Source organism: Cavia porcellus, unplaced genomic scaffold (genome assembly GCF_034190915.1).
Source record: "Cavia porcellus strain 051 isolate PalLab524CR breed Dunkin Hartley unplaced genomic scaffold, mCavPor4.1 scaffold_11, whole genome shotgun sequence".
Classification (NCBI taxonomy): Eukaryota; Metazoa; Chordata; class Mammalia; order Rodentia; family Caviidae; genus Cavia; species Cavia porcellus.
The window spans coordinates 44,999,098-45,026,590 of record NW_026947494.1 but is presented as its reverse complement, the minus strand read 5'-3'; the positions used below and the strand labels follow the sequence as shown (position 1 = coordinate 45,026,590).

Genomic DNA, 27,493 nt, shown 5'->3' with positions numbered 1-27,493 from the left:
AAAAATGACTTTTGCCCCTATTTTTCCCTTTAAGTCTCAATTTTCCATTGCTAATTACAAAAAAAAAAAAAAAGATAGTGCTTTGAAAATAGCAGCTGAAATGAATTATAAGTCCTTGTAGAGCAGGGAGAAGGGAAAAATCTTTCCCCAAGGACATATATTTTTTAAACAGTTCCTCTTTCTGTTTGAAATGCTTTTTGACTTGAAGGCTTGCAAGTATTTCACAATTGCACGGGCACAAGGCAAGACCAACTCTGCAGAACAGAACAGTTCTTGCCAATTAGAAATATACGTGGTTCTGTTGTCTGCTGCTAACGATATTTAAAATTTGCTGAGTGGTTTAAAAAGTGTCAGTTCCTCTTGGTTACTACCCCTTAATGGTCCAGTACATGTATAAAATACATTGCATAAAATTATAGATGCTAATTGACATACTTTCAGGTCCTTAGTATTACCAAAGTACATTGCAATGTATTTATTAATTGATAAATTAGATCTATTATACCATCAGGATTCTAAGATTTGCCAAAGTAAAGTTTTCAAATAGTTAAAATCTTAACTCTTATACAAATATACAGTAAGCATGTGTCAAAGATTTATTAAATTTACCAATGAAAAGACCAGCAAAATGACAAAACTGGCCCAAAGCAATGTATGAAAAATGAATATATGTATGTTTATATGTATACATATTTATCATCATCAGTTTTTTACTTTTTTACTTTTTTGAAATTTTATTTATAATGTAGTAAAAATACAACAGAACAATGTAAAACAAAGCCAATTGAGACAATGTAGTGATGTTGGTACGAACTTCAAAGCAGGATACTGGTACAGTAGTAATGGGTACTGTGGTATATCTCATTATCTTCACAGTAGTTGTCCAGTCAATTAGATATAGCAAAATCAAACCAATAACAGACCATTGTAAAACTAATTGAAGGAGAATATTGAATAGAGCATAACAATCATTACAAAACATAACAGTGAAAATAATCTTTGCCTTCAAACAGAATATAGAAGGAAATCCCTCATATTTGCTATATTGCATATGATCATCCTCCAAAGAGATGCTCAGAACCCTGTCTCCACTTGGGGACAGAGGGGAGGGGAGATATTTGATTCTTAGCCTGCCCACCAGTAGGCTCACAGGAACAGCTGACTGGTTCTCCTCCCGGCTGGCACCAGGGGCTCTTACCAAGAGGGTGGGCAAATTGCCTTCTTGTGCAGCCACCTAAGTCTCAACATGTCATCATCAGTGTTTTAAAAACCCTGAAATAAGATTGTAAATTTAGACATCAAACACATTACAGTAATATCGGGGAATTAAACCATAACCACTGAGGCTATCTTTTTCTCTTTATTTGGATAGAAATCAGTTTCAATGTAACACTTTTCTTCAGCATATTATCTAACTTTACAAAGCCTATTCCCTAATTAGTAAGACAATGTTACCTTTCCCTAGACTCTCAGATGACTCTTAAGCATATTTTTTTTTAAAAAAAATACAGCAGTCACATGCAGTATATATACCTGTAAACCAGCACTTGGGAGGCTGAAGGAAGAGGATCACTGAGAGTTTGAGGCCAATTTATGCTTCATAGTGGGTTCCTTATCAGCCTGGGTCACATAGCAAGACCTTGTCTCAAACAAACAAAAAGTATAATAATCTTTTTTCTTCATTTTCATGATTTGGATCATATTTTTTAGTGACTCTCAGAGAACATGCACAAAGTTCAGAATTCTCCATTTTTATAGGGAATTCCTATTTTTAAAATTTATTTGGCTTAGCTGGTATTTGTGCTTTCATAATATAGGTCTAGGATAAGGACAATAAAAATAGAAAAGCTTTGCTGAGTGTTCCCTTGCTTTCTAGTAGCTGTCTCTATATGGATATTAATAGTTAACATCAGTCCATGCAGAATTAAATGAGAAACCAACCCCAGCACCTTCACAGCACTCTGCTCTCAAGGGTCTCCTTACATGGTTGGAACCAGAGAAGTTCCAGCCCCTGCAGGCTCTCTTCTCTGTCCAGCGTGTCTCCTACCACTAGTTCTGACCATGCCACTCCCTGTACCCAGGCAGCTCAGCCTGCTGCCTCTGAATCACCTGGCTGTGTGTTTTGGCCATTTTGAACCTCCTTTTGATTTTACAGCTGCATCAGGACTGTAATATAAGTAGTAAAGATCAATACAACCAACAGGAACCAACACTTACTGATTTGATATTTTTCAAATACTTTCTGTGCACAACATCCAGTGATAGATCTCTTGTCTCTTTATTTTTCAGTTCACAACTGGGCCTGGCTTGATTGACACAGATATAATCACAAGAAATTAAACCCATATACTCTGATAACTCTTTCATTATTTATCACTGAGATAAGTATACTGGATCCCTTTGAACTAGAAATCATATATAGGCCTCTTCCCAAGGAGTTTAAGATAAGACTTGGGGTGGGGAGCGAAAAAACCAGAAAGGCACGCTGTTGTTTATGCCAGTTCTAAAGTATATCCATATAACTCAGGCTGGTGAAAAAGATTTGGAACGTAAGTTATGGCCACAGGTTATGGTCAGCTGGGACCCACTAAATTTCAGGATTCTTGAAGGAAGAGCTGTATTTTAGGCCTCTTCATATTTTCAACCATGCCCAGCAATCCTTGGAGGGGAGCAAGTTCCCACCTGAAGGTCAGTTTCTGCTCACTGCCAAGGAGAACAAGGCACTACCCATGAGAAAGCAAACAGATCAGGACAGGAGCTCTGAAGAAAGAAGTCCCTTCTGCCACTATAATACAAAATAATAATAATAATAATGTAAAATAAAATGCAAGTCTGAATTCTTTATTTTTCCTATCAATTCAAAAAAATATCTTCTGTTTCTCTAAAGATAAGAGGGCAACCTTGCAGCAGAAGATTTTTAGGAATAATTTCTTTTCCTTTTTGTAAATTGAGCTATGAGTTAACAATGTAATCATAGAGTTAAAGAATTCACACATACACTGAGGGGCAAAGGGGAGGAACTGAGAGCACTGTATTTCCACCTATCTGTGTTTCTAGCCCTTCTGGTGGCAACCAGCTGCCTAGAGGAAAGAACTTGGAGTGTGTAAGACTGTTCCCTCATCCCTGGACAGTATCACATGGGGCTGGAGGGGGCAGGCAGGAGGTGGAAGAACTTGCTGTATTTTTAAGCCCTGCACTTCTCATCTGATCCAGCTCTTTGGCAAAGAGGACGACCTTGCAGTCCCTCCACTCAGTACAAAGCTTCCTTAGATTAGTGCCCAAACTAATTTTTATGACATGTCATTCCAGTAAGGGCACTGCTGCATTTCACAGATGGGCTTCCCCCAGATAGCGACTGTTGATTGGCCGAGTTGAGATCTGGCTGGATTAGGGAAATTTAAGCTGACAGCTGGTCTTTTTGCATGAGAGCATAAAGCCCCTGTTGTTGGAGGAAGCAGTGGGGGCTGGTCAGACCCCATGGCCAAGTAGGAGGGCTAGCTCTTAGTAGTGGCCAACATTTTCCAAGCTAAGATGACTTTTTAAAAACAAGGATTGTGCAAGTACAGTTGTACTGTACATGCCCAGATGATCTCAGGCTTTGCCAAAAAGGTCAGAGAACACAAGAAAATACTCTTGGAGCATGGCGTGGGAATGCAGAAACAACTCAAGAAGCCTCCCTTAGGTGGAAATGACAGAAGTCCTAGTCAACATGGAACTTAGCTTATCCAGAGCAGTGAGTCACCTAAATCTCACCTAAAAGATTACTTCTCATTATCATTCTGTATTTAGTGTAAGGATTTAAAAGACTCATTTGCCAGGAAAGCCCTGAATGTGTTTGGAAATAAAATTATTAATGAAAGCGTGTATGTATGCACATGTTTGTGTGCCTCATTATGCTAAGAGCTTAATGTGCCTTAAATCTCCCAATCGCATGCATATCCTCTGAAAAGTATACTGCTATTTTCCTTGTTATATGGAGGCAGAAACCATGGCTTAGAGATATTAGATAATATGAACTATTCCAGAAGCCTGACCAGCATTAATATTAGTGTTTTCCAAATTATAGGCCACGTTCCATTAATGATTATAAAATTCATTTAGTGAGTCACCGCTGGACTTTGATTGAATAGGAGAAAATCATAGTGTTCTAGATATAGTAAGAATAAGAATTGTTTAATCATTCTTTCAGTTACATACTGTGCATTGTGGGTTGAAATATAAAGTAAGTAAATATAGGTTATTTTTGTCTATTTTTTAACTTTTGTAAGTGAAATGATATATATTCTTTTGTGTCGATCTTATTTTACATAACATTATCTCTGAGAGAATAATCAATATTCTTGTAGGTTATTCATTCTTACTGTTGTGCTATATATGTATATAATGCACATACTACATATTGTGTGACCACATAGTGTCCTGCAGATAACATTTGGGTTGCTTCCACTTTCTTACTACTAAAAATAGTGCCTCTATGAACATTCTGGTATATGTCTTTAGGCAAACAAAGGCACATATGTTCATTTGGTTTATATATATATAATATATGTATTAATGTAGACCTAGAAGTGCTGGGTCATTGGGTATGCGGGTTCACCATTTGTAAACCTTTCCAGGTTTATTTTCAAAGTCATAATACATTAATTTAATTGTTTTTCTTCTTGGGAAATCTAGTGTAAGAAGTGCAAAATACCTTGACCTAAGATATCTGTAGGAAAATGTCTTCTGAAAGATACAAATATAGCAATGTTTATTGACAGCCCTGCTCCCACATCCTTCTCTTTCCTTTCTCATCTTCCCTCTGCACTACTGAGCCCAACTGTGAAAGTGGGGTGGGTGGGACTGCAATTTCTGAAACAATGTCAGAGAAGAGGAATGTGTGCCTGGCAGGTGTGTAGTAGTGATCTACCCATAAAGAAGGGTCCCATTTTGTGCAGCTGAACCCCTGTGATTCATAGCTGGAGCCAGTCAATTCTAGGTATGCAGGACACTGAACATGGGGGCGGACTGATCTCCAGGTCACTGCTACCCTCCTGTCCTCTGAAGTCCACCTTGTTTATTAGAGCATTCTCTGCCTCATAGCTCTTTTCTTCAGAAGAAAGACCTCAGGGAATAGGGACATCCAACCTAGAATTTGTCCAGAAAGTGAACCATGAATGAGTTTATCCTTATCAAAAAGGTAATGAAATGAAAGAGAAACTGAGCCTGCAGCCCCCAACAAAGGGCTGACTCAGAAAGAACAGGCAAAGAAAACACATGCCACTCACAGCGCCAGCAAGGGCTCTCTGCCTTTTATGTGCTGGACAGTGCTAAAGATACCTCGCATTGTTCTCTGCCCACAACACTCTTCTGCTGGTGCAGAGCTGTTCCACAACATGCCTGCTGCAGATCTTGCCCATGCCTCTCCCTGAAACAGATCTTGCCCATGCCTCTCCCTGAAACAGCCAGAAGGATGGGGGAAGGGTACCTAGGCACACTGCACAGCCACATCCCAAGACCTCTATTGTCCCAAAGGCTTGGAGCACTCTCACTCTGGCTCTCGGGGGAGTCACAGAGAGCTTAAGGAGGACACACAAGATCCGGCTCTCTCAGGTCTCCGAGAAACTACACTGTAATCCCCTTCCCCACGATGGTTCCCACCTTCAGAACCAATGCAAGGGAGAAGTAAGACTACCTGATAAGAGATATCACTTGTGGCACAGCCTAGACATTGAGAATGTAGACTCAAGACGGGCAGACACCAGCCGCACAGGGCCACCTGGAACGTGGTTCACCCAAACTGAGATGCGCTATAAGTGCAAAATACACAGAATGCTTTAAAGATTTAGTTTTTAAAATGCAGTGCAAAATATTTTATTAATGATTTTGTATTATTACATGTTCAAGTGATAGTATTTGGGATATATTTAGCTAAAATATATTATTAAAAGTTAATTACATCAATTTAAATTTACTTTCCTGTTAGCATGCTTATTAAAAAATTTAAGGTTATGTATGTATCTTATACTGTAATCCTTTGGGCTAATGCTGCTCTAGATTGGACTGCCTATTTGCTCACAAGTCCATTGATTGTTCTTGGAGCAAATTTAGCTTTTTGAGGACTCAGTTTTTCTGTACTCTGACAAAAAGCATTAAAAATTTTTTCATAAAGAGCCAGAGACAATGTTAATAATAGTAATATCTAGCATTTAGGGAATATTTATATTGTGTTAGACAAAGTTTTTCTACACTGTATCTATGTGAACATATTTATTCCTAACAAATAATACCTGAAGAATACATTATCCCTATTTTACAAAGGAGAAAACTGAGCATAGCCAGCCCAACATAGGGTAAGTCAATAATTCGCACTCCTTAGACACTTGCAAGATTAATGTTTACAAATCAGGAATGTCTGTCTTTTGAAATGGATCCTAGACATGGACCAAAGTCATACTGTCCTTTTATAACAAGCTATATCCATACTCTTTTGATGAAATCAGATCGTGCTCTATTTTCTTCAACCAAGAGTATGCTTGGAAGAATTTGCTCTATGGTGCCAATTAGGCCACAGATCAACGGTGGTTGTAGGAATACCCCTCCTTTGCTAGTCAAAAAGATCAGTACCAATGTTTTTTAAGGTCTCAAAGCACTAAGGTCTCTCTTTTAAGGATCATGATTATGAAAATAGGTACACATACTAAGATAGAAGTTGAATCCATCTGGAACCTGCAAATTTTTAATCTAAATCATATGTAATAGTGTGTTATTCCCTCCTCCTCCCCCACTGTTTGTAAGACTCCTGCTTTGGGCTACAATGGTGCCTGTTGTTCTCAACTCACTGAAAAACAAGTTCTGATCTTTTCCTTTTAAAGTATTCTGTTTCCGAATGCTTAGGGGGTTTTTTGTTTTGTTTTCTTTTGTTTTTTGTTTCTGTTTTTGAGAAAAAAAAATGTCCTGGTGCTATGAATTGGAGACAGCATTTCTCCCCCCGTTAATGGCATTTTATTTAGTCTCTAGATGTGTAAATGAATAATGAGTCCCTGGGGGAAAAGATAGTATTAAAGAGAAAATAAATTCCATGGGTGACATATACAGAATTTTTAAAAATGATTATGAACTCCTACTTTCAGCTAATAGTAGGGAGGGTTTTGTTGAAGGATAAGGACACTGAATTGAATTACATAAGTTGTAAAAAAAGAAATGCATTTCCATAATTCACTTTGAATTACAGATGTTTGATTTCTGTGTTCCATTGTTCTGGTTTCAAGGAAAAATTCTAAATTATAAGGAGAATGATTCTGTGAAGAAGGCAGAGTTTTTTTCTGTGAGATTCATAAAGCCTACATGTTGCTTTTTTCCACACTCAGCATTACAAATCACCTCTGTGATCCTGGTAAAATATCTCTGGAGACTTATTTAGCTACAAGCGTGGCTAATTAACACAGCCAGAGAATGTGGTAGCTTCCCCAGGTTCCTGAGCCCTTTAATCCAGAGCAGTAGCCTCACTTGATGTCCTCAAGGCTATTAAGTACTTATTAGATACTGAATTATTTTAGATGTAGACCAAAAGGCAAAGCAAGGCAAAGGAATACTGAATTGAAGAACATTGTTAGTAAACCTTCAAAAATTCAAATATGTACAACTCAAAAATGTCAGTCATGTAAGGTTATGAAGGAGGCAAAGGAAAATCTAATGAAAAATGAAGGCAGACCTTTAGCATGACTTAATTCATGGTACAGGTAAAGCTATGACGAAAATCACCTATTCAGGTCCCATTTCTATAGAATATACCATAACTGTGCCATTATGCTTATTAATCCTTTCGTGCCACATTAATCTAACTTCATTTTATTATGCTAGATCTAGAAGTCTTGCTTCTACAAAAATATTATAATGATAGTACATGTGAGTCCTAGGTCATATCGTGGTAAAATTATATGTGACACATACTATTCATCTGCAAATGTAAAATACAGAAACACTATTCCTGTTGGCTGTGTTTCAAAAATCAGAGTGCCATGGTTTTAATAAAACATTGCAATTTGTAATATCTCAGCTGACAAAATAGGAACTCCTGTCATTGTTGGATTTTGTAGGTGATGGAACAGACATACTCACAGGGGCTGATATACATCTACAATATTCTCCAAAGTGCAGTTTCCAGTTCTGCAATTGTTCATGTCTGTCCTCTTTGATAACACAGCAAGCAAGATTATCAAATTTAAGATGGCACAGTTGGGAGGAATAATGACCAGAATAACAAAATCGAGGTTTTTTGTTTTGTTTTATCTTTTAGGGGAATAGTGGAAGATTTCTAAGAACTATTTTTAACAAATATAAGTGCCACAATATTTTGAAGTCACCTTCTCAAGCACATTGATGATAATCTGCTTGGCATCAGCAATGTGAGTAGGATCTGTGCATTTGTGTTTTGGTTGAGAACAAGTCCAATGTACATCAAAGCATGGTATAGCTGAACTACTATCAGAACTCCAGTGCTGTGACAAGATTTGCTCTTACTTTTTAAATGACCTCCAGGATGGGGGCTTCCTTTGGGCCACCAAAAATTACGTTATGGTCAAAAGAATGATATATATGGAATAAAGAAGTGGAGCAGGAAGGACTTTTGAGTTGGCATGAGTTATCTTCAGTAGCCCAAAGAAAGGACACTGAGTTGCAAAGACAATCTTGGGACCCATCTCAGAGCCTCTGGTGCTTTCTAGAAGCCAAGTAAAAGGAACACAGCAGGTTCCTAAAACACATCCTTTGTGATGCCTGTCACACAGCAGGGCTCCACACTGTTACACATTTTTTTTTTTCAGTACTGGGGATTGAGCCTAGAGCCTTCACACTGAGCTATACCTCTCTCTCTCTCTCTCTCTCTCTCTCTTTTAATCTTTTTATCGGTATCGGGGATCGAACTCACGACTGCCTGCTTGCAAGGCAGGCGCTTATGCTGCTGAGCTAAATCCCCATCTCATACCTACTTCTTTTTAAAAAATTTCACCCAGGTGATAAGGTGCCCAGGCTAGGCTCAAACTTGAGATCCACCTGCCTCAGTCTCCCAAAGAGCTGAGATTAATGGTATCCTTTTCATATCCCTGCATTCCCCTAAAACCACTCTCATTCAACTACTTTAAGCCCTTTATATGAAGCATTTCAATGAAAAAATATTTTTATTAACTATAATTTTTGGAATAAATACTGTTTTACATTTGGAAAAATATGCTTTTCAGATTATTTGGCTATGAAAAACAGTATGTGGGAATCTTAAAAATGAGAAAATCTATGTATAAATTTCTTTCAAAGATAGTGCATTTTTTAAATGGCTATACTTAATTAAGTAAACACTTCTGGTACGCTTGTGTTTTCAGGGTCGAGACATAGATAAATTATATATTATATATCTGTGTAAATACTGTTATGTAAATATATAGTATATCTTATATTTTCACAATGCTTTACAAAGCTCGGTCAGGTTCAAGGCATAGCCTCTGTCAGCATCTGTGCCATAAGTAACCACTTGGGACTTGCCAAATCAGTTAAAACACATTCCTTTATCAAATAAAAGACCAAAAATGTTCCCATTTGTTTCTCTGCTTAGAGCTTGAGGGAGACGGTGGGAAGGGGAGAGGAGGACCAGCAGCTGTCCTCATATTTCTGTGGATCTGAATTGCCAAGGAAAAATACATCCTAACTTGGTTTTTAATTGTAGGTGTCATTGTCCCTAGTGCTGTCCAGGCGACGTTGCCGTGTTAACCGCAGGAAGTGTATGGGGATCAGAGAAGCAAGCTCCCAGTTCAGCATTTTTCAAGAGAGGGTTCCAAGCACCCTGGAAAGGAGCCTCCTAGGCCTGGATCTTGGGAAGGGTGCCTTTTGCAGGTCTTTTTGCAAAAAGGCAACAGATTAAGCAGTGGATCAAAATATAAGTGAAAGACTTGTCTACCAAGTTAAAAAGCAAAAAAGATCTGAACTGAAATAAAAATAGCTCCAACCCAGAGATCAAGAGGACTATTTTGTTCAAGGAAAGAATAGAAGTGGTCCGCTTACACTCCGCCAAGCCACTAGCTTCAAGTGCATCATTGTGCCAACAGCAGAGGGTATGAAAGGCTTCATTATTAAGAAGTTAATGCTTGACAGCAGCCGACTCCACCACAGCAAAATTACTCGCCTCAGAAAGACTGCCTCCTATGAGTCTTGGGTTAATTACTCAAATCTCCAAATTATCCTTTGGGGAACAAAATGAAGCATGCGGAATCAAAAGCAGATCTGTAGCGGAGATTATGAAAAAGGCGAGTTTCTTTCCATTAAAAACAAATGATTATTTCTATTGGAGGAACCACAAGAAGAAAAGGAGGAGGGGGCACCTGACCATGTACCAAGCAGGCCCTAAATGGCTGGCAGCTCAACAGCCCCAGGAAAAAACAAATTCTGCCCATATAAATACTCATAGGCGGTGTTGCCTAAATTCCCAAACAAGTTACCCCCAACTCAAATTGCTTAAGAATGGGAGGTTAAAATGGAGACACCCTAAGTCTTGTCAGACTATTTTCTCTAGTTTCTATTTTCTAAATTATCTGCACTAAATCAGACCCCTGAGAGTCAAATACTCTCTTCATATATACAGATATTTATTTCTTAATCTTACTTCTCATTTTAGGGAGCAAATTTTTTAAATAGTCTTGGTTGAGAATCACCACCATCACCTGATTGTCAGAGGCTCTCAAAACTTTCTGAGATGTTTCTGAGATGATTCTTAGGAGGCAGCAGGCTTCACAAATTATTAAAACAAAATTGACTTAAAATTTGGTATTTTCTTTAGAATGATAATTTAAATTTTTATTTTTATCCATTTGTTTCCTCCTATCTTTGGTGATTTGCATGGTTTAACAATTCTTTTGGAAGAAGGTCTCAAGTGTTTTAAGTCAGTATTTCTCACACAAGAGTGTATGAACTTACTCTCAACAATAGGAGAAACTTTTATTTCTTTTTAAAAAGCCTTATAGTTCACAAGTTTTTGAAATTGAATTACAATTAACATATTTCACAACCAGCCCAGCCTCAGTCTCGCTAACACACATCTGCTAACCCTGAAGCAAGTTAATTAAGTTCATTGGTGAAGGACTTTGTGTCATCAAAACTCTCAGAATCAGACAAATAAACATCTTCTTAGTCTTAGGTTGAATAAACTACACTTAACGTTATGACATAATTCCTGTCACATAGGACAGGATGAATTAAGTGATAAATTAATATCATTTAATTTTTGTATTGTTGCTTGGATGCTGTTGCCTCCCAGTCTTAATTCTCTCTTGCAAGAAAGGCCTGGGTACCTAGACAGCAGCTGAGAGAAATCTGATGCACTGGGCTTACTAGATGCTAAGAACAATTTTAACCTCCTATCAAGTTTTCCCAGGTACATCCACTTTACTGTGAAACCATTACCACCACCTAATGTGATCTTCCAAGTATAATTTTTAGATAGGGTAGTATCAGAACCTCCTGTGACTAAATCACTAAAATTGACCTAGGTAATATATGCCATTGTCATTTAAGTTCCTTCAGTTTGGATCTGACTGATCTGATAGCTAAAATTAGTGCAGCTAGTCATAGGAGAGTGAATCACCCATCTTTCTATTACTATTTTTCTCTCTGACTCTGTAGGTGCAAAATAGGACGCAGTCTCTAAACTCTATCAATAAAATTCTCACCAAAATGGAATTAAATCAGGAGACACCAATTTTCCTAGAGTAGTCTGAGTCTTTGTGTACCAGAAAATAGCAATTTAAAACTCTAGCATCTCTTAAAGATTTAAGAATATTTCTATGGTGCAAATATATATGTTCTCCCAAAATTTATATGTCAAAATCTAATACTCAGAAGTCTTCAGTCTCCTGGTTTCTGGTCATAGCATTAAGAAGTGGGTATTCAAGATGTGGTCATGTTAGCGGCTGTGCCCTCAGGAGTAAGATAATGTAAAGAACCCTGAGAAAGGCTCCTGGTCCCTTCCATCATGAGAGATTTCAGCAACAAGGCACCATCCTGCAATAGAGAGATACATATTCTGCTGCTGCCTGGTTCTTAGACTTCCCAGCCTCTAGGGCTGTGAACAATACATTTCTGCAATATATCAATTGACCAATCTAAGTCTACATTGTTATTGCAGCACAAATGGACTAATAAATATCATGTTTGTTCAAATAAGCAAAATAATTATTATTATCAGAGTAATAACACTAGAGTTCCAAGATATTGTACAAAATCTTAAGGAACTTTCTCAACGGTAAATTCCTAAGAAACTTTTCAGAGAAATCAGAAAATAAGAGTTGCATCCTTAATACTTGAAGGATTTTTCTTTTGTGGTCAACTATTATATTCCACCATAGACTTCTTTTTCTTCCCCATGAATCTATAACTTGATGAAACTTTCAATAATCAAATAATAATAGTTCTTCCTGGGTTACTTTATGAGCTTTAGATTTTATAAAGCACATGCATACTCTTTATCTCATAGCCTGATAAGAGTCTAATAGTAGTAAGATACCATGACTGATTATGGTTCAGGACCAAAGTGATATTACTCATGAATTCAACCAAGTCAGTGAAATGATAATTCTGACTTGTGCTAGACAGAATATGGATAACTGAAACAGGCTTTAAAATTGCAGTTGAACTGTGGCTTGATTCCTTGCAGACTATAAGATATTTAGAGATACTCTAACAAAAAGTCTTCCAAGGTCAAATATGTTTGAAAAATGCTCCTTCATGCTTGAAGATTTGCAATGGATATTAGCCTACTTATTTAATGACTCTTCAACAAAGTAAGCTATGTCTGGCCCAAGAGTTCTCAGCACTATCTGAGTATGAAATTTTTTCCTTACTTTGAAAGCCCTGAAATCCTCTAAGGTTAACCGAATGAACACCAAGCAAGAAGTCATGTGGAAGTAAAATCTAGTGTGTTCTTGTAAGACTTTACTCAAGCACAGAAGCGGACTTAGAATGACAGAAGGTTGTGGGCAGTGTGTTACAGTATGGATGCCAACTGGTCCTGAAAGGCTCATGTTTACACACTTGATCTGAAAGGTCATGCTAAGAGGAGACAGTGGAACACTGGACCCTAATTGAAAGTTCTTAAATCATTTGAGGTATTCCCTGAAATGGAATTGTGGGGCCCCAGCCTCGTTTCCTTCTTTTGTTTTTGCTGTGCTCTGCATTCCTGCCATGGTGTGTAGGCCAGGCCCAAAGCAGCAAGGAGCACTGACCATAGATTGGAATCACCAAAACTGTGAGCCCAAATTAACCTTTTCTCTTTATAAATTAACTATCTCAGACATTTTTTATAATGGTGCAAAGCTGACTAACACAAGATGGTTACAGAACCAAGAGATGTTATGACCCCCGAAACTCACCCTTCTCTCTCTTCTACAGTTAAGTCTGTTGAAATAAACTCAGAGTTGCATTTTTCTCAGATTAAGGAAATTGGTAGAGCCAAAATAAGCAAAACTCCAAAGGTAAATGCAAAAAAAATCTATGAGTCCACTGGTGCTCTGTACCTAAAGCAAGAATTCCACTTAATCACTTCTGTAAGTAGGTGTTTGAAACTACTTTATCTTCCCCGGAGTGTAAGAAACAGTTTTGCTAACTGCATATTCAGGAGATGTAATTTATAAGCTATTTCAGAAGTCATGAACAGATTATACCCAGAGGAAGGTACAGTGTTTTAAGTGCAAAGAAATTCCACTCTTAAGTGAAAGGAAAAAGCAGATAATGAGAGCCTTAGAGTCTATTAACAAAATGCATTAAGTGCATGAGGACCGCAGGTGATGGCTAATGTCTATCTAAGCACTGACGTTTTAATATTTGAGCTAGTTAGGTTCTTTCTCATGTCACTCCCCCACAATTGACCTTGACTTTGTTGTTGACCTAACCTGAACCTTGCATTCTTTTGCTAAGTCAAAGGACTTAGCAATAGGGATTTATAAAGGAAAGACAAGCCTCTGAATGCCTCTGATACTGGTGGCAGTATGATTACTTTCCTGTTGGGAATTTTGAATCTGAAACAAACCTACATGGCAGGTAATTTGCAAATCTATAGAGCAATTTGTGTGCAAAGCACAGAGGGCAAATGGTAGACATGGAACCAGCTCACAGTATTCAAAAAGTCAAACTGTTAATACAAATTTACCTGGATAAATCTGAAAATACATCGAACATATAATGGTAGGATATTAATCCCTTTAGACATAAACAATTTAGAGAGGAGTGAGAAAGTAAAGAAGCGTGGAAAATGTACTCCTAACACATTTCTAGAAAGTATGAAAGACATTTAGATTTATAAAAGGTAATGAATTAATGGACATGCTAATGACAACATAGTCCAAAGGTCAAATAGTTGCAAACAAAATGAGTCCTTTCAGTCCTATGAATGCAGGATGGCTACTTTTATTTCAGCAAAGACAAAAGCAATTAAATTTTGCCTCTTTGAAAACAGAAGGTCACATTTGAATACACAGTATAATAATGTTAGCCATATGAAAGTAGCTGAGAGATTTGTAGTGAAATTCACAGTTCTGTTAGACACTGTGTATTTTGATGACAGGTGTCTCCTTGTTTTCTTTTTAGTAACTGTTTTCATATGTAGGAAGGCCAGAATACCACACGGTGATCAATTACCACCCCTTAAAAATCAGTGAAGTAGATGACCTCTCTAATTTTTGCAAGAAAGTCTTTCTTCTCTAAATTATTTCCTCTCATTCTCTGACTAATGTTTTTAATTCTACAAGTAGAAATCACCTTGGTGTACGGCACTGATTCTTATGAAAAAGTAAATAGGACATCTATTGCTGTCTATTAAAACTTTTATTCAAAAAATAAGTTAATGTACTACAGTAATTAGATTCAGTTACTAAGTCTCAGGAGAATGATGGCAAGATCTCTTCCTAAAATCAGGTGTTTTGGGAGGGAACAAAGTGATCCTGGGCACAGTGAATGCTAAGCAGCTCCCAGAACTAGGAGGGGACATTTAAGACCGGCATTCCTAGTTAATAGCATTTTTTCAGTAATGCTTATGAAAAATATTCTTTGTCCACTCCTTTTAAAAGTTAACTCTAAAAAAGACTCTGGGGTATGTTTTTGTTTTTAGAGCTGTCATTCTCAAACTTCTCAAAGAGAAGCAGTATTCTTTTCTAAGAAACTCTTTAGATTCCCATTAATATAACTTCCTACCTGAGGCTTTCTGTTCTTCTTCAACACTGCTATTCATTCAACAAACTTTAAAGGATAGTAAGTCACTACTGCAATTTTCTCCCCAAAGCATGGACGATGATGGAGAGAAAAATTCATAGCAATGCACTGTGACCTTTATAGTTCCAATACATAGTTTTCTCTTAAAATCATCATTTTTAAGTTTTGAATTTTTATTAATTTTTTGCATGAGAATTGCACTAGGTTAATTAAATACTTGCAACTTAAACAAAAGTATGGAGATTTTCTCAGAACCCTGTGAACTTTTCGTGTTTATTGCCAAATCAGCCAAAAGCAAATAAACATCATTCTAAGGAATTTATTTTGAGATTTAATTGTATACAGACTTGCACATAATCTCAACTTCACAATGAGTTGTCCCATGAACAAGGTTTATGAAAACAAGTTTTGGAAGACTAAGAGAACCTTCTTGCCTTCTAGGTGGATCCAGTTCCCTCTGGAAGGGTGTCACACACTTCAGTTCTTCATGTGAGATGCAAGGCAGGCTGAGACCAGGACACCCATGAGTACTCTTGCTGAGGTTCCTGGGCTATAACTCATTTAACAAATGTGGTTTCCATTTATGGAACTGCTTAGCAACTGTGCTGCATTTTTTTTTTTTATTTTTAAAGTGCCAACAATTACAGGATTGAGCACTAGTAAATTTGAGTTCTACTTGATTGAACAAACTAGGGCCTAGGTAATTGCATAACCAAAACCATTCACTGGACCAGAGCTAAAACAATTTGCCACAGCTCTAAGGGACCCAGCATCAATAAAATTCAAAGCCACACAATTTGCCACCCAGACTTTGGTCAGTGTCCAGCAAAGAGCCCTGGTGCCTGAAGTGCTCTGGCTGGTGAACAGCAAAAACACCAAGATACCTTGTGACTAAGTAAAACTAACCGGCAAATAGAGAATCATTTCAATGATATTTGAAAACCAATTGCTGAATATCCTGAATCACCAGAGATCATCTGGTAAAACTTAACTCCTAGAGAGAGAAAATTTATGGTGCTTTTAAGAGTCGTGTTATTTTTAAAAATTTATTAGTAATATAATTTTACAGATCTTATTTTTCTGTTTCTCGTGGGACAAGATTTCTTTAACTGTCCTTTGGAATGTATTTGGGTATAAGCTGATGGAAAAGGGAGGAAAAGAATAAAGGAGGTGTAGGAGAACATAAGGAAGAGAAAGAAAACAGGGAGGAGAAATAAAGGGCAGAAGGAAGAGAGCAACAGCAACAGCAGTTATGGCAGATGAGGAAAAGTGTAACATGTCCCCAGAGTGTCCCTACAGTCCCAGCCCACTGACACTGGGATAGGGATGTGGCAGTGTTTTATTTGGGCTCTTCCATTTGTTAGGCCTGCACAAACATTAGAGGGAGGAATCCAAAGGTGGAATACTCTCTAAAACTTAAGAGTACTGTATAATTTCTCAGAGGTTTGTGGGAGCCACGGGTAGTAATTGGGATATTCTAATACTAACAAGAGAAGAGAGTGATTTGGCAGATATAGAATTTGATCTTTTGACTCTTCCTCAGTGAAGACGCAGGTGAATCTCTAGGCGATTTGCTCCCTATATTTTCAAGGACTTTCTCATAAATTTCATATTCAGGCTTATGTTAGTGAACAGTCTCTGACATTTTGAGTCCTTAAAAAAATGCTCTTCAGGATGATATTTCTGCTAAATCACTAATGCATATTAGAAAAAAACTTCCCTAAAGACATCCCGAGTGGCAAGGAGGTGTAAAACATGGCTCTGCAGTCTCTTTTCTTGCTCTAATTTTTCTCATTTCCTGGTTTCAGACATTTATCTTTCCTTCTCTCTGCTTAACTGAATCACTCTATTTATTCACTTGGCAACAAACATATTGAGTACCAATAGTTACTGGCTGGAATTTTTTCTTGTTTTGATATGTAAAGATGATGACAGTTATTGTTGCATCAAGAGCTAACATTTATTTTAAAATGAGTTTTAGTTTTAAGAGTAGTTTTTGACTTACAACAAAGTTGATTGGAAGACTTAGAAATTGTACTTGTATCCCTAGCCTCAGATAAACCCTTCCCCCATCAAAAGCTGGCACATTTGTATAATCAGTGAGGCTGAATTGCTATATCATTTCCTTCAAAGTGCATAGTTGACATTCAGGTTCACTCCTGGTATGCTCTGGCTTACCCTTATAGTGTAGTATGCTTTATAGGTTTTGACATGTATCAGTTGTTGTATCAAACAACATAGATGATTTACTGTTCTATAATCCTCTATACTGTTCTATAATCCTCTACATTTTCCCTCTCTCCAGCTCCTAGCAACCAATTATTTTTTATGGGCTTCATGGTTTTGCCTTTCCCAGAATGTTATATTTGAAAACATACAATATGTAGCCTTTTCTGATTGAATTCTTTCATCTTGTAATACCTATTTGTTTCCTTCGCCTTAACAGCTCACTTGCTTTTAGTACTGTCTAATATTCCGTTGTCTGGGTATGGCATGGTGTTTTGATCTATTCAAAGAAGGACACATTGGTTTGTGTCTTTTCAAGCTTTGAAAATTGTGAATAAAGTAGCTTTAAATATCCATGTTCAGCTTTTGTGTGGATATGTTTTCAGTACATTTGAGTAAATACTAAGGAGGATGATTCAGGGATCCTAGTTTACTTTGCCAAACTTTCAAAGTGACTCTACAAACTGGGCAGAGAGTTCCCATTGTTCCACACCCTCACCCTTTTTTGGTGTTGTCAGTGCTCTGAATTTTGGCTGTACTATTAGGTATTTAGTGGTACCTCATTGTTGCATTAATGTTAAGTTCCCTAGTGGCTACATAACAGTGAAAATAATTTCATGTGCTTACTTGCCATTTGTATATTATCTTTGGTAAACTTTCTTTCCAGATCATTTACCTATTTTAAAACCAGATTATTTATTCTATTATTGTTGAGTTTTAAGAATTATACATTTAATTTTATCGACAAATTTATCTTTTATTTTTTAATTTTAATTTTCATCAGTACATGTTTGCAACACGTAATGATTATATTACTTGTAAAGAGCTGGTAAGTGTATATAACACATCTTAATTTTTCTTTATTTCTTTTTGTATTTTAGAAAATAGTTGTATGTCAAGTATTTTTGAAGATATTTTCTCCCAAGCTGTGGATTGTCTTTTCATTCTTTTGATGTCTCTTGGAGAGTAAAAGTTTTTAATTTTAGTAAAGTCCAGCTCATCAATTGTGATCTTACTTCGCTTCTGGGTCTAGGAAGACTTAAACATTGTTGGTTTATCAGTGTGCTGAGCTTTTTTCTTGCTAGAGTGGAGTGATCAATCCTGAGCTACTCAGAAGCCAGATCAGAAGCTGAAAATATCATTTTTTTTCTCCAACCTGGATGATAAAAACGTATTTTCAAGATGTCTACCTAATAAGCAGTTTCAGGTAACAAAAGAGAGAAACTAAGTGGCCAGTATAACCAGTAAACTATAACACTTCACTCATTGTGTTTCAAATAAATGAGTTTCCAGGAAAAAAAGGAAACACCAGGGTGCCATTTTATACAATGCCTTTAATTGTAGTTTGTTATTAGAGATTAAACTATTATGGAGCCATTAGCTACACTGCCAAATTTAGTCAAAACACTGAAGTGAACTTTTTCTCTGACTCAGAAGTACTTGTTTTTGTAACTAAAAAAGAGAATCTCAATTGTGACTAAAAAAGAGGAAGAAATCAACCACTGAATTTCTCATATATCTAAGCAAACTTCAAATAACTTTTAATATTATAAGACATATGCATTGGTTGGCACGATTTCCTTGTATCTACGTATTTTAAAGCCAAGAACTCTGAGTTGTAATGACAGAAAATGGAGGCATCTATCTTTGGGGTGGACAGCAAGGCCCTTCTTGCCTTGCCTTGAAGTCTGGTTCATAGCTCGTCCTTTGACTGTAACAAATTTTTATGGTTCAGGTATTCATTCATTCAATGTAGTTTGAAAAACTACATTTCTTACAATGAAAATCTGTTTCCCTTCCCTGTCTTCTTTTTTTCCGCATGTATTCTTATGTTGTAGTACAGGAAGAATAATAGCCAGGGCTACCCTATGGAAGCTCTGTTGTATATCTAAGCTTTGCAAATATTAAACTGGTGATACATTCTCTAGACATCTTCCACATGCTAAGGTTAGCGTTCCACAAACACTCATCTGCAAAGACTTGGGGTCGCTAGTATTTCCCAAAAGGAGCTTCTTGGTGGCTTATTTATTTTTTAATTAAGATAAACTTCTTATAACATAAAATTCATCATTTTAATCATTTTAAGGTATATCTCTCAGTTGTTTTGGTGTATTTGCAACATTGTGCAAAGCATCACCTCTATCAATTTCCAGTGCATTTTCCTCACCACTTAAAAAGATTCCATATTCCTTCTGGCAATCAGTGCTTATACTCATTTTACGTTGGCTCCTGAAACCTATTAATCTGCTTTCTATCTTTATATACTTACTAGTCCTGGATAGCTCATATAAATGGAATTACATAATATCAGGAATTTGGGGTCTCAGTTTTAGTTTTTATGATATTTTCAAGGTATATCCATGTTGTAGCATGTTTCAGTCCTTCATTCCTTTTTATGGAGTTATGATATTCCTTTGTATGGATCTACCAACTTTTGTTTATCCATTTGTCAGGTAACAGACATATGACTATTTAGAGCTTTTAGCTATTGTAGGGAGTGCTGTTATGAACATTCATATGAATTTCTTAAGCATCTGCTTTCAACTCTATTGTATGTATATACCTAGAAGTAAAATGGTAATTCTGTCCTGAATTTTTAATACATTTCCAAATTGCTTCCCAGGGTGGCAGTGCCATTGGACACTTCTACCAGTAATGTATGAGGGATCTGTTTCTCATCTGTTTTCCGTTGCTAACAAAATATTCAAGGTTAGACATTTTATTTTTCAAAACAGGTTTATTTGGCTCACGGTTCCTGAAAGGCCAGAAGAATAGTCCTGGCATTTACTCCATTTCCGATAAGGGGCCCAGGCTTCATCAACTCATGATGTGAATATGGGTAGTGTGAAAGTGCACAAGTGTGGAATAGAGCAGGGGTTGGAGGTGCCAGACTAGCGTTATATGTTCTCAGCCCATTCCCTTAAGAACTAATGCATTCCCACAAGACCAAGAACTTACTCTCAAGAAAAGGCATTAATCCTAGGCCCAAGGCCTAATCCAAAGGCCTAATCAGCTCTCAAAGATCTATCACCTCTCAAGACCATTACACTGGGTCCAAGGTTCAGCATGTGTTTTCTCACCTTAAAGACTTGGTCGCTAGGGTGGTGCTAGGGTGATGAAGTGGTAGAATCTTTAAGAGAGGCCTAGTGGGAGGTTTTCAGGTCAGAGTGAGTGTGCTCCCGAGAGAGATCTGAGACCTTAGCCTCTTCCTCTTCCTATATTTTGCCTCCTAGCAATAAGATGAGTTGTTTTGCTCTGCCATGGATTCCTGCCCATTCCATTCTGCCCCATTCAGGTTCAAAGCAGATTGATCATGAACTAAAACCTCCAAAACCATGAGCCAATGCAAGTCTTTTATTTTTATAAGTTGATTCCTTCAAACATTTTGTTATAGTAACAGGAATCTACAGTAAGAGGAAAATCATCCTAGATCCTAGAAGATATGAAGTGGTATCCTATAGAACTTAGTTCTATGTTTTCCCAGTGACTAACAATGTCAAACATTATTAATGTGGTTATTGGTTTTTTGTATACCTTCCTTGAAGAGAAATCTGTTTAATCTTTTGCTCATTTTTTTAAACTGAGTTGTTGGTATTTTGTTGTTGTTGAGGTGTAAGAGTTCTTTATATATTCTGGTTCTAGACTTGTTTTAAATATATAATTTAAAAACAGTGTCTCTAGTTGTGTGGGTTGTCCTTTCACTTTCTTAGTAGTATCTTTTGATATTCTTATGTGAAGTTTACAGAGCTGAACCTCAGTGAAATTTGAAATTGTGTCTGATTCTCTGTCCCCTCCTGCCTATCCTGCTCCATTTATTATCATTTACTTTAGGTTTCTTCTTCTCCCTCCCTATGGTATACTGTTCAAGCACTAGGAAAAGTGCTTTCTCTTGCACTCATTCACAAAGATGAACTCGTTAAATGACTATAAGAGCTAATGACTTACCATCCTAACAATGGTATCAGTATTAAGGTATTAGTTGAAAAAGAGCTAAAAATAATATATGAAAATTCAAGTATAGATTAGCATAGTAACTGGAAGCAGGGGTGTCCTTTTATTGCCCTTGAAAGTATGTAAATTTAACTATTATATTTAAAATAAAGATTCTAGTTCTGACTCTAAGATTTTTTTAAAAACCATTAATATCCTCTGTGAATCTTCCTATTAATCCTCTGAGCCCTGTGTGGGGCAGGCACCGCACCCACCCACATTAGTGATACACTTGCAATGCACTCTGTTCTTAAATGGTTTGGAGCTGAAATATTTTTGGAAAGTGAACTCATTCTTTGAAACTTGCCTGCAGGAATCCCAAGATTACCTGCAAGCTATCATTTGTATGATGGATCAGATTCTCAAATCAGATCATCCCCGGGTTGAAATGAATCCACGGTATCTTAGCCTTCCATGCCCACACAAGCACCCCTTCGGATCTTCTTGACCACTCCTTGACTATGATTCTTAGCATCGCTGACACTGTTGACAGCTCTTGCACGAAAACAAAGATCTCAATTAACCTAATCAGCCTGCTATGGGGCTGACAGGTATGCTGTGCTGTCACCAGGCATTCATGATGTACAATTGGCCATGAATAGAGCTCTTTTTCAGCTGCTCTGGCGGGGCCACCTGCTGTCTGTGTCCTATTTCCTGCCAGTCAGTTCTGTGACCTTCAGCAGCTAAAGCCAAATGCTTAGAGAACTGAAAATTTCGTGCCAGGAGCTCAGACTCTGTAGGTTTGTTTGCCACTGTAGAGAATCTAGATTCTCCAGAATTTCAGAGAGAAATGTTAGCTTTACCTAGAGATATTAGGGAAGGACTCTGCTTGCACAGAAGTGGTAAAAGAGGGTCAAGGTCAATCTTTCCCTTTCTAGTCCTATGCAAGTAGAATTTGGTCAGTAAATTTCTCAAAGTAACAAACATTTAAAAATTTCTCACTCTGTTTATAATGAAAGAAGAGATAAAACCAAGCAAAAAAGATAAATCTTAAAATTAAAAATCAGATAAACAGCGACGAATAATTTGAAATTTATAGTTTTCTAAAGTGCCATTCAACAAAAGGCAGAAGATTTATACAATCTACAGAGAAACCAGAGTATTAAAGTGCCATTCAAAATAATGTGAAAATTATGAAACGAATAAGGATAAACCTGAAAAAGGACTTGTGAGATAAACCTGCAAAACATTGCTGATAGTAACTAAATATGTTCAACATAAGTGGAAAAATATATTGTGTTTAAGAGTCAAAGACTCCATGTTATTAAAATAGCATCTCTTCCTAAAGTGACCTATAGATTCAATCTGGTATCAATCAGAGTCCCAGAAGAAACTGACAGATTAACTTTAAGATTTGTATCAAAGTTCAAAAGACCTAGAATAACCAAAACAACTTTGAAAGAGAACAAAGTTAAAGAACTAATCCTACCTATTTTAAGACTTGCAAAACTGCAATAATTTTAAAGATTATGTGACAATGTCATAAAATAGATGACTAGAACAAAATAGAAAGTCTAGAATAGACTCACACATATATGGATAAAACCAACTTTTGAGAAAGGTATCAAAGGCAGTTCAGTAGAGAAATAATACATTTTTTCCCCAAGAAAATGTGCTGGTATAATTGGATATTTGTATGTAAATACATGAACTTTGTAGTTTATATTTTACACAAAATACAAAAATTATCTCGAATAGGTAATAGACCCAAAGGTATAACTACATATAAGTACAAAAATGGGGAAATGTTTGGGAAAAATCTTTATGATCCTGGGTTAGGTAAATATCCCTTAGATATGACACCAGAAGTATGATCCACAGAAGAAAAAAGTTTCTGTTTTGAACTTTATAGCAATTAAAACTTCTGCTCTGTATATGTACACTGTTAAAAGAATATAGACACACCGTAGACCAGGTGAAAAGTATTTGAAATCATATCATATGCCCTATATCTGATTAAAGACATAGACCAAAAATATAAAAACTTAAACTGAATGAGGAAATAACTCCTTTTCAAATCTGCACAAGAGATTTGAAAACATTATGAAATTCAAAACATTTAAACAGGAGACCATTATCATAGTCAATGATGTGAAAGACCACATTTCCACTCAGCTCTTTGGAATCATTGTCTCAAAGAGCTACAACAGGAATGCTAACAGCAAGTAGCTCTGATTTTGAGTTTCCACGCAACTTATTGTTTCAGGGAAAAGTCCTCAACTTTCCCAAAGAAAATAGAAAGATAGCAATAAGCATATGGAAAGATACTCCACATCTCTAGTCCCTGAGGAAGTGCTAATTAAAGTCACAATCAGATGTTACTGTGTACCTACTAGAATAGCTAATATTAATCAGACTGGCCACACTAACGTTTGTAACAATGTGGGAAAATGAAGCTTGTTTGTGCTATTGATTAAAATGCAATTTTTATAACCATTTTAGGATAAAGAAATTGGTAATTTCTTAAAGAGTTAACCATATGCTAACAGATACTTACATACTCATTCCTAGCAGCACTCTTCACAATAGCTATGAGCAAGTGGGCGGATAACAAACTGTAGTAAAAATGTAAGGTTTTATTTCTTGGCTCTTAATTCTAATTGTAAGTCTGTCCTTGTGCCACTGTCGCACTGTCTGTATTGCTGTAGCTTTGTTGTGATTTTTCAAATTGAGAAGTGTGTATCTTCCACCTTTGATCTTCTTTTCCAGGCTGTTTGCCTAGTTTTGAGATTGCATTAAATCTATGTAACATATCACCAGAGGAAGAAATCCAACAGTTTCTTCCAGAAATCCCCCTCAACACTGTATGTACTTTTACATTTAATGCCTTTACTAAGACAAATAAAAATGACAAGAATTTTGGACTTAACTTTCCTAAACTAACTTTTATCTATCTAATTTGGTATGATTTATCTCCATTACTTTCATACCTCACTGCAAATCTAGTTTTAACTGTTAGTCACTTTTGAGTGTCCACTAGAGTCCACTCTCATTACTACAGGTCAGAGAAGAACATGTTATCATGCTCCCATGAATTCCATTATCAAAGTTTCTTCTTCAGAACTGAGGATCTGGATTTGAGGTCTCTAAAAATAAGGAAAATCTGAGAAGAGTTCTAGCAAATCCAGCTATAGTCCTAAAGAGCACTAAAAACAGCTGAAGGCCATGAAATTGATGTGCGCTAACCCTTGTGCCTTGCACAAATTGGTTCTGTTTCAAGAGATGCCTTTTGTGATTTGGGGCCTTAAAAATCATTGGCTGTAAAAGGAAATGTCAAGGCAAGGAAAACTAAACCAATAGAGACATCCTATATAAATTTTTCGATCTTTATCTTTCATATGCTCACAGAATCTCTACTATGTGTCTGTTCTTTGTCTGGAGAGCCCACAAGGAAAGCAGTGGAGCAGGAGACTGGATCACCAGAGAGGTGAGTCAGAAGAAAAGATTGGACAGAGATGCAAGGACAGAAGATTGGACCTTGTGAAGCAAATCTCCATCCTGCCTCTACCATGCTGGACTCCAATCCAAGCCAAGAAACAGTTTTGCAGAAATGGAAGGGCTTGTTGTTGGTTGGAGATAATAAAAAATAGAAGATTCAAGAATGCTAATGTACAAAGAGTAGGAATAAAGTCCAAAATGTTTTAGGAGAGTCATTATCATAGTCAGTGTCAAGAAAGAGCACACCCACACTCAGCCTTTTGGTACCAGCTGCAGCAGGAATACTAACAAGCAGCTCTGACTTTGGGACACTTCCCATCCAACCCATTGTTTACCTAAAGGTCATCACTCTTCCCCCACCCAAAACTGCACCATCATTTACTTATTCTTCCTGTTAGCCTTAAGGAAGGAACTGCAAGGATGTAGCCTAACAACTTCATTTGGAGAAGATATAGTCAGAGTCCTCTGAAATACAGGGTTCTAGCGTTCCCTGAAGTAGATTGCCAGGCTCTATGGTCCCACCTCAGCACCATCTGCAGATCCTATACTAATTTTAAGCAGCATAATATCTCTACTCCAGACCAGTGACCTGTGGGCAAAACTCAGCAGCTGATTACAGTGCCAGTCCTCCTGCCCAGACAGTTTGCCTTGTATGACTCCCATTTACACAATGAATATGTGAGCATTAGCCTCTCAGCATTTTACGTTGTAAAGTGACTTGCACACATTGTGTTCTATGATACCAGTAAGGTACTGGGATTGGTATTTAGTGCATTTAAGCTACTCCCTGATTGCTCCAATGGCTCTGATTTACAACCAATGCTTCTGACTAAGGTCTACTTTCCATTCAAAACTTAGACACCTTAAGTCTCTAACTTTCAGGATCTTACTCATATCTTTCTTCTTTATTATATATACTTTTCTCATCATATGGTGCCTACAAGTGCATTATAGAAGCAAAAATCAGATCATAGCAAATTACACTTCTTTGAGACATATGTCCTTGAGATCAATAAGCCTCGGTTATGATCACATGACTTCCCTGAGTAAACAGCATGGATTTAAAAATACTTATAAAATCTAGATAGATTGACAGTGGTACTTGCCATGGACCTTCAGGATAATGAATCTTAAATATCAATTGGGACTTCTTATAGAGGGAGGGTAGTGGGAATGAAGAATACTACCCATGCCAATATGGTTAAGACACAAAAAAGAGGTTGAAGTAGATTTGTTTCTAAATGTAACATTGCACAACTCTACTATGTGTCTGTTCTTTCAAGTACAAATTGCAGACTGTAACTAGGATGTGGTAGCTAGTAATGCTACTTCCAAGAAATATCAGGTTTAAGAAGTAAGCAGCAAATGTAGCTGAGAAGATAATACGGATAAGGAATGAAGGAAGAAGAGCATATAATGCTTTATCTCCTCTGTGTCTGTATGCTAGAAAGGATATGCTGTGCTTCATTTCCTTACACTTGTCAACAAATGTTTCTAAGAGCCTTACACATGTTGGACTCTGTTCTAAGAACTGAGAATACAGAAAAGAAAATCAAACAAAAATCTCTCCTCTCCTTAGTGAAAGTCTAATTGGGGGATGTAAAAAATAAACACAACAGATGATGGAAGTAATGCAGAAATAATAAGACAGAGATGGAGGTATTTGGGTCATTACCATGCTAAAGTAGGTTTGTCAGGTAAGCCTGGCGGGAAGGTGACAGTTAAGAAAATAAATCCCCAAGGGAGATGAGAGAGTGAATTGTGAGAGCATTTGAGATGAAGTGTTCAGGCAGGAAAAAGTGCTGTGGCTGCGAGACAGGAGCTTAACGCTACGAGGATCAGCCAGAAGAACATGCACTGCAAACAAGGGATTTTCTCACAGTCGAAAAGGCAGAAACCAGGAAGAAGCAGTGTATGCAGAATCTTCAACTCTTTGGCAGGTGTTTGGCTTCTCCCCATTCCAGTGGAAAACACTGTAGGGTTTTAAGTGGAGGAGTGACACGGTGTGGCTTACATTTCAACAGAATCACTCTGGCTTCTATTGATTACAGGGCCTGGGACAGACAGTCTACAAAAATTTGTTATAACAGGTCGAGATAAGACACCAATATACCACATTTACTCACTGATGTCTCTCAAAGCCCTAGAGAAATTAACTGAAGGAAATGTGCTATCAAATATAACTGGCACTGTAGCACTATAAAGGGTTTATAGATAATAAAAGAAATACGTTTCATGCTTCTCTGGGTCGATACAGATTGAGTTTACAGTTTTTGAGCGTGAACTTGCTCAAGTATCTATACCTTGGGGACTCTCAGAAAGATTGCTCTTGAATTTCATTTTCATTTTTACTTTATGAGTTTTCAGACACAAAGCTATTTTCCAGGGATACAATGATAGAAATGTCATATAAAATGTGTTCTTCCTGAACACCTACCTGATTGGGTGACAAAAATAAACTGGAAATGAAATATCATGCTAACAAAAATACAGGATTCAAAAGTCAGGTCCTTTAAGACTCTCGGGAAATGTGAAGCTTTATTACGTTTTTTGCATCTTTCAATGAGTAGTGGCTACAACACAGTCATCATTTTCACACTTAGGACCTTTAAAC

General features: G+C 37.0%; 1 long non-coding RNA gene across 2 annotated transcripts in view; it reads left to right on the top strand.

Moving 5' to 3' along the window:
- LOC106027794 (uncharacterized) overlaps positions 1-26,531 on the top strand; it is a 35,108-nt gene extending 8,577 nt beyond the window's left edge. The window contains exons 3-4 of one of the 2 annotated variants that reach the window (XR_010050487.1): positions 8,279-8,387; positions 24,790-26,531. This is a non-coding gene — a long non-coding RNA (uncharacterized LOC106027794). Of the gene's footprint in view, positions 1-8,278; positions 8,388-9,697; positions 18,278-24,789 lie in introns of those variants that run through there. The other variant, XR_010050486.1, reaches the window with a different exon arrangement.
- The last annotated feature ends 962 nt before the right edge of the window (positions 26,532-27,493 follow it).